The 8,671-nt window shown below is 35.0% G+C and overlaps 1 pseudogene; it reads right to left on the minus strand.

The window, feature by feature from the left end:
* Positions 1-1,385: 1,385 nt before the first annotated feature.
* On the minus strand, positions 1,386-6,748 carry LOC139871067 (disease resistance protein RPV1-like; annotated as a pseudogene).
* Between the last annotated feature and the right edge of the window lie 1,923 nt (positions 6,749-8,671).

The raw sequence follows: 8,671 nt of genomic DNA on the forward strand, positions 1-8,671 counted from the left end.
TTTTCTGGGATTTTATTTCACTATTTCACTAATTAGGCAAGCAAATACAATCAAATGAAAGGAACACTGAACACTTAATTATATCTTCTAACTTCTATTAAACAGCTAATAAACAACCAACTAATTATAGCTCCAAGATTTATTCTTCACATCTTCCCGGAATTTCGACCATAACTGAACCACCACTAGGTTGACTGCTTCTTTAGACACGTTTCGAATTAGATTCAAACAACTAAAAATGTATTTTGGGCATACATAAGAACATAACCTAGCCTATACCATTGAAATCACTGATGAAACAAACCACAAGTACAATTGTAATTTTGGGCTCTCTTTTTTAGTCTTTAATCCATCCAACCAACCATTGCCTGTTCATCCCTTTGACATACATAGCTTGATTGGTCATCATAATTTTTGCTATGACAGTCCCAAGGTTTATAACGTCCGAACTCATAGGTCATCCCATTATGAACACAATCAGATATTTCTGTAAACATTCTATCAGTCCACGCAAGTTGATCAGGTGCACTGCATACCACTTGATTATTAGCCTTCTTTCTTTCCCACTCTTTATCATCAACACGTTGTTGATTATTTTCTTCGTATACAAGGTTAATACCACATTCCTCTACTCCCATATACTCTGAATATCTATACCGATTAAGGATGCGTACGAAAATCTCATCTCCATGGTCAAATAGAATGATACCACACCTCCAAAGGCTCAACCACCCTTTCTTTTCTCTTTCAGTCAGTTTTTCAGTATATTCTAAATTGTAATTCCATAACAAATCCTTATTCTTGTTATATACCTGAACATTCAACCAAACAGGTTGAGCAGTGTCAGAACACTCAAGACGCATCTTGTTTTGAGAAAACACTAGACACAAGTTGAAGCTAGTTATTAGTCTTGAATCATTCTCAGCAACTTTAAACGATATTTCTGGTCCCTTACTTTTATACTGAAACATGCTGCAACAAGGGATTTGGTTCCCTCTAACCCATGTGCTGAATATACCACACTCATATGACACCTGCACTCACATCATCTATTGATTAGTTTGATTCTCAACAACATTCACGTTCATTATTAATTACAATCCTATCAGATACAGATCCGTATGAAAACTGATTGTAAAGCAAAGAAAAGCATAACAGTGTTTACCTTTTGTTTAGAATATTCAACAGTAGCCAACTCCATTGATGATGATGATCCTAAACCCAGTTTTTCTGTTATTTTCTTCTCCACTTTGTCTACTGATTTCAACTTATAAAAACCCTCCACCTCGCACAATTCTGGGCACCCAGTTACGTCCATACGAAGACGCTTTCCTGTTGGAGGGAGCTGTACTTTCTCCAAGGACTCATTGTTAGAGGTTACCAAGTTATAGACGGTTCTTGGGAGTCCTATAATTGACTGCATCTGTGAACAATTTTCAGCACACAGATGTTCAAGGACAGGTAGGCTTTCAATACATTCCGGTAACGAAGTTATATTGTTGCCTTTAATAGTCATACCCTTTAGTGAGACTAGATTACTCCAGTCATTTGGGAAAGAACTGTTAGACAGATTGCAATCTGATATATTCAAATAATATAAAAAAGAAGGCATTGAAGTTGAATCCACGGATCGAAAACCTTCAACAACTCTAAGGTTTAGGCAACCAGATATTTCAAGTGATACTAGGGATGCAGGTAAGTATGGAAATTCTGTTAGGTTTATACAGTCGGTTAGATCCAACAACACTAGTTCAGTGAGGTACGCAATCGATTCGTCAATCTTTGTTAACCGTTTACATCCTTTCAGTATCACACTTTCTAGACCAGGGAGTCGTCTAAAATCCGGGGTTTTTATCAGTTCAAGTGAGTAGCTGAGATTGAGGATTTTTAGGAACCGAATAATAAACTGTGACATGAAAATGCACAAATATGTTAATAACCTAAGGGTGTGTTTGTTAGACTATTCAACATTCAGAGCGTTTGTTTTTAACATGTGAATGACATATGATGTTGAATGGTTCATCATCTAGTGTTGAAGCATTAAAAGTTAAAACACGGTCTAAACCATTAACCACATAAATTTCTAGTAATATCATTCTTAAATTATACGGAGTATCAAACAACTACAACTATCCATGTAAAAGTTTAATAACCATTTACCTCATTTATATCGTTCATTTATAGTTATTATCGAATGGGTTATTGTCATTTAAAATCAAGTTCATTCAAAACCTTTAAATTATTCAGATTATGAACCATTCATGACTCAATAATCGTAATATTATAAAATATATAATTCTTTAAAAAAGAATAATACTAATAGATTATGGCGTATATAACAAACACGCACACACGTGCACAAATAAGGTATACCTTGTGGTCATCCCAAATATGCTCTACTTTGCTGTAACTCATGTCAAGAACGACCAGCATCTTCAAAGGAATGTTACCTGGTAAAGATTTTAGAGAACACCCATGCCATCTTAATAATCGTAACTTTCTGGGCAGGTTGTTGCATTCCCCAGAAAAAGTTACATAGTTCAGCTGAAGTAGCATTAGGTTCTTCATCTTTTCTAATGCTTCAATTTTAAAGTTGGCTTCATTTTCATGAATTGTTGGTTCAACTTCCCTGGTCTTTTGCATATCAAGCATGAATCCTTCAACCTTTTCTGTACCCTGATTAAGAAACTCAAAAACAGTAATGGTGTTAAGGGGTGAAGGCTAGAACGAAAAACAAGTTGAGAAATTCAAATTCTGGTGTCCAATGGGCTTAGTTGGTGGCTAAGCCCCACATAGCGTCTACTCGAAAGACTTATTGTTAACAGAAAGGGGTGGTTTAGAGCGAAGATGGCAGCTATCCTCCAGACTGCTTTAAGTTTTAGACGCCAACCAAAAGATTGTGCCTACTCCTGCCTTGGCGGCTAAGAAAGTAGGATATGGAATTTTGGCTTATTTTCGAAGCTTGATTTGGTTTTTAATTGCCTAGTTTCCTGTATAATGTAACCCTAACTCATGTAATCTCTTCACAATAAATTAATAGATGAAAATCTCTACTTTGTACCAGTGGACTAAACCCATATTGGAGATCATATATAACCATGTAAAATCCTTGTATCGTTTTGTTATGTTTTACTTATCTTGTTTGTTCGCTCTATTTTATCCTTTTGTTGTGCGTATTGGTAATTTGCTAGCAATTTATTTTTAAAAAAAAACGGCTACTAGCAATTTATTTTATTTCTAAAAAAAACTACAAGCAATTAAATTTTTTATCAAAACAGCTACTAGCAATTTAATTAGAGTAATCAATGATCTAGTTAGTATTGTTAATGGGTAGCGTCCAAGTGCGAATCCTTAACAATCTATTCACTTAACTATTAGTAGATGATAATTAGGTTAGTTGGTTCAAGTCCGACTATGTGGTGTGTTTAGGCCCACAGTCTGGCTTGGGCCAACTAACATAATTATTATCATATAATATTAACACGTGTTAGAAAAGTAACAATAAAAACTAAAGCAGTAAGAAATATATATGTAAGTACCTCATCATCTTCCAACACTTCAATACAATCTTCATGTCGCCACAATCTAGTGCGTTTCCCAGGATACTTCGGTGATTCTTGACGAACAACTTCTCGCCCCATCTCCCTGATAAGCGGATGCATCCCTAGTTTGCCAATTTCATCATATACAAGACACCTATCCTTTAGATTCTTGATCCCAGCAACAGGGGAGAGTTTGCATTTAGCTAAAAATGTGATAATGTAGTCTTCATCCTCCAACACAAAAAAGCAAGCAATGTGTAGAAATAGCTCTTTGTCGTTTTCAAACTCCAGATTTCGATAGCTCATCTGTAAAACTTTTTGAATCCCGTGATGAGGAGATTCTTTTAATTGCCACCTGGCATCTTCCCATTCCTTGATACTTTTCCCACGTAGATAAGAACCCAATACTTTAAGCGCCAAAGGAAGACCCATGCAGTGATCAATTGCTAGTTGTGATCGGACAATGTATGGTTCTGTAGGTTGATCATGGTCCAAGGCATACAAACTAAAGAGTTTATTAGAATCATATGTAGATAATGGTGTAACCGATTGGAGATAAGTATCAATTTCAAATGAATTCGACAATGACTTGTCCCTGGTTGTTATGATCACTTTACTTCCAAGAGAAAACCTTTTTGCACCTAGCAATGCATCTAACTGTTGTGATGTTGTGACATCATCAAGAACAAGAAGTATTTTTTTGTTCCCTATGGCCTTTATAACCTTAGTGATTCCCTCATCAACACTCCATATCATTTCTTCTTTTTCACTTCCCGAAATTTGGGAAAGAAGCTGACTTTGTAAACGACACAGTCCATTGGATTGATTTGACGTCTCACTGATATTGGCCAGAAAACAACTAGCATCATACTGGTCACAATTTGAGTTAAATATGCATTTGGCTATCGTACTTTTTCCTATACCTCCCATCCCATGTATGAGAAGGATTGTGGAATTAGGTGATGGGTCTTGTAACCATGATTCGGTCTCAGCAACATTGTCATTTATTCCAACTAGTTTGTCCTCAATGTAGAGGGCATTATAGTTCAGTTTCTTTTTTATAACCTTGACAATATTTTGTATGAATTGGGATTCATAGCTACAAAAGTAAGTTAAAACAATTAGATCGAATCATAATGACCTGTTTTTACAGCACACATCATTACTAACATACACCTTATAGTATATTAATCTTCCTTTTTTAGGATGTAAACCTTGAAAGCCTAGTGTCCAAACTAGATTACTTACTTACTACACAAATGAGCAGAACAAAACTTCCCTAAGATAATATGTTAATTTACTAGCTCGGAACAAATCTTGCCTAAGTCAATGTACTCATTCTTTCTTCATTTTTTTTTTTTTTTCATTTTGAATTAGAACTGGTTTTCAGTGTAGTGTATATTGTATATTATATACTCTGTATTATATTTAATTTAATTTATGGATCTAAGCCAACAATTAGATTATGTGTATATTAAAATGGATCTGTATCAATATCCAACCATAGTAAAGCAATGGGCATAAGCAAGATTGTAAAAGTCGCGAGTGGAGACGAGTCGGACGGAACCTTAAAAGGACGAGTCGGTCAATTCGCAGACGCGTCGGGCGTTAACCAACATTGATTTTTAGTAATTAATACATTAAACATATATATTTACACATAAATATATCAAACATAAAACATAAATATTTCAAACAAATGTATAGGACACAAAATCTAATTACTAAAAATTTGATTAAAATTTGACTTTTACAGTCTTTGACCAACTTTGACCCGACTTTTTAGCGTTGACCCAATTTTAAGGCATTGTTAGGTGACTCGGGATGGGCTAGTACCTAAATCGAGGCCGACTCGGTCAACTCGGATGAAGAAAGACTAGTTGTCAACCATGACATGTTTTTTCAGAAAGACTAACTATCGCATCAGCATTAACTCAACATTTCTTAAGAAAAATGAAAAAGACTAACTACCACATAACATTCTTCCAAAAAAAACATATGTTTCGGCAGGGATATGCAAGCCCTGTGTTGACTTTGTCAACCCATCCAGTTGCACCCCGTATGCCACTGGAGCCTAGCGAAACACCTTCACCCATAAATCACCACAATATGTCAGCACCCAGATTCGAGCCTGCGTAGTCGTCATTCTTCCAACACTTAGACATACTTCTTTAAAGGGTCCGAGACCCACTCATTAATTAATTATTAAACCTACCTTTACAAAAACACTACATCAATCAATTAAAAGCAACAATATACAATTAATTTATATTAAAATATATTTACATAAATAATAAATATGACATGACTTTAAAACTAAAAAACATTTATTAAAAATCAAATAGTAGATTAATTAAAAATCAAATTAAAATATAATTTGAAACAATCAAAGTAAACTGCTAGTGCATTCATCCTTAAAGAAAAGAAATTAATCCACCATTTTTTAAACTTTCATGGCCCACCAATTATCCACCTCTCATCGTCTTTCAACTTCCACACAAAAACGAAAACTCATTTTGGCTTGAAAAAAAAGGCCAAAGACAGATCCATACCCATGGAGTCTTTTTTAATTGAAAAAAGACAGAGCCAAAGACGTAACCGTTGGCTCCAGTCGTAATTCAAGTTAAACAGAAAATAACATTAACTTAACATGATTTATAAAAGGAAGCATATCATATGCTTACCCATCACCAAGAACCATTCCTGCGAGGGATCCAGCTTTATGAAGTGAACTTTTCCATGCCTTTAACTTCTCCGACCATTCGTTCTGTTTCTGAAGATCTGTTTCTTTATTGATTATATCATCATACACATCAAATGCTTCTCTAAAGGAACCTGTTTGATTTCGAATATCAGTCGGTTCTACGTTGTAAAACAGGGGTATGACTTCATGCTTATTAGATGACCTCTCATGTTGTTCCATAATCATCAAAACCTCATCAAGACACCACTTGGAAGACGCATAGTTTTTTGAGAAGACGATGAGTGAAATTGCGGACTCGTGGATTGCTTTTTCCAGCTCTGGCTTCAGTAGTCACCCTCTCTCCAAGGCATCATCGTCTCGAAAAGTGTTGATTCCCTTTTGCTTCAAGACTGTATACAGATGATCTGTGAAATTCTTTCGAGTGTCTTCACCGCGAAAACTCAGAAAAACATCATAATTAAAACAAGAAGGTTGTTGACTAAGAGCCATTGAACATGATCAACGAGATGATCTCAATAGCATATAGGCATTGATTAGAATAAAGAACGTGAAAAAACTGAAATATACATAGAAAATGTCAAAGTCCACTTGAAAAAAAATTACACCGTTAATCCCTGAACTTTGTCCGAAATTGCAAGTATGTAACTAAATTTATTTTACCCCTTATGTTTGCACATATGTTACCCGGTTGCTCCCAGACACTTACGACCGTTAGTAAGATGCTGTTAATTGACTTGTGCGTGAGGGTAAATCCGTCATTTTCCTCTTACTTCATAACCTCTATCTTGTTCATCTTCAATAACACTTGCAATTCATTAACACTAGATCAATTCAAAATTAAATCCAAAATCAATACCAACAAGTTATAAACCCTAAATCATATTCGAATCCAAATCAAAATAAAGTAAATTAAGAGAACCCATCACCAAAACAAAATTAAGAGAAATCGTCGCTTGATGCATTTTGCTAGCTTTTTTATGGCACATAAAGCTCATGTACCTTATCTTGATCTTCATATTTGCTCACTATTTCATTTCTCTACACATAAAGCTTCTTGCCTATCTTCATTTAACTATTTTATTAGAACAATCGTGCAGTTAACGTAGAATAAAATAATAATAACACAGAATATATATAAAAAAATCTAACGCAAGTTAAACGAGATAGCTTAACAAAGGTTCGACGAAGCACTCAAATGGCGCAATGGATTAGTGAGTGTATGTTAGGATTCAAGACACACATATGAGGCTCATTCATCTGCTCATTTTTCCTCACAAAACTCTAATATCTTTGTGATTCAAGAGTGTTGTTTGCTCTTGTGATCTTTATCAATTTTGTATTGTTTATATTGTTATCTTTCGGTTAAAGTTATCACTAGATTATTGTGATAAATCTTGTTTCATTATCGTGTTCTTGTGATCGATTGAACTCTGATTTGAATCCGTTCAAGTTGTTTTGGTTATTATTATTGATGTTGCTAGGATTTTAACAATATAAGAATATAAGAATAAATAAATCAAATAAACAAATTTCATTCATGCATGTAAATGGTTATAAATAAATTTTTTAGAGTTTTATCTAAAATATTGTGACTCAGCAAGAGTGTTAAGAAAATAAATATAGCCAACATACAAAAGGGTACTATAGTTTATCAATAGATTCACGAAGATAACGTAAAACATGTTTGAGTGCAGCAAAATGGGATTCTCGAGGATCATGCATGTATAAGCACAACTGTCGAACATCATACGTAAGATCATGACGTGTAAAAGTTAGGTACTGAAGTGCACCTGCAAGACTACGATATAATGTGAGATCTGTAACAGGATGTCCATTAGGCTCAAGCTTGGACTGAGTATCAACAAGAGTAAGACATGACTTATAATTAGTCATATCAGCCCGTTCCAAAATGTCTAGAGCATAATTCTGTTAAGAGAGAAACATACCATGTTTAGTACGCGTAACAGAATTACCTAAAAAATAATTCAGTGGCCCAAGATCAGTCATGGAAAATTCTTTGTCGGGCGAGGTAATAATCTTTCGTAAAAGAGATGTGGACGAAGCAGTGAGAATAATGTCATCCACATAGAGAAGTAAATAAGCCATATGAGTCCCATGTCGGTAAATGAACAACGACGACTCACAATGACTTTGTTGAGAACCAACACGAAGAGCATACTGAGCAAATCTATGAAACCAAGCACGAGGAGCCTGCTTGAGACCGTATAATGATTTGCGAAGATGACACACATAACCTGATTTTGTTGGATCCTGAAAACCTGGAGGCTGGTGCATGTAATTAGTATCTGTAAGATCACCATGAAAAAAAGCATTCTTGACATCAAGCTGGTGAATCGGTCAATGTCTAGAAACAGATAAGCTAAGTACAGTCTGCATAGTTGCCGGTTTTACCACCAGACTAAAA

This window comes from Rutidosis leptorrhynchoides, chromosome 10, assembly GCF_046630445.1.
Source record: "Rutidosis leptorrhynchoides isolate AG116_Rl617_1_P2 chromosome 10, CSIRO_AGI_Rlap_v1, whole genome shotgun sequence".
Lineage (NCBI taxonomy): Eukaryota > Viridiplantae > Streptophyta > Magnoliopsida > Asterales > Asteraceae > Rutidosis > Rutidosis leptorrhynchoides.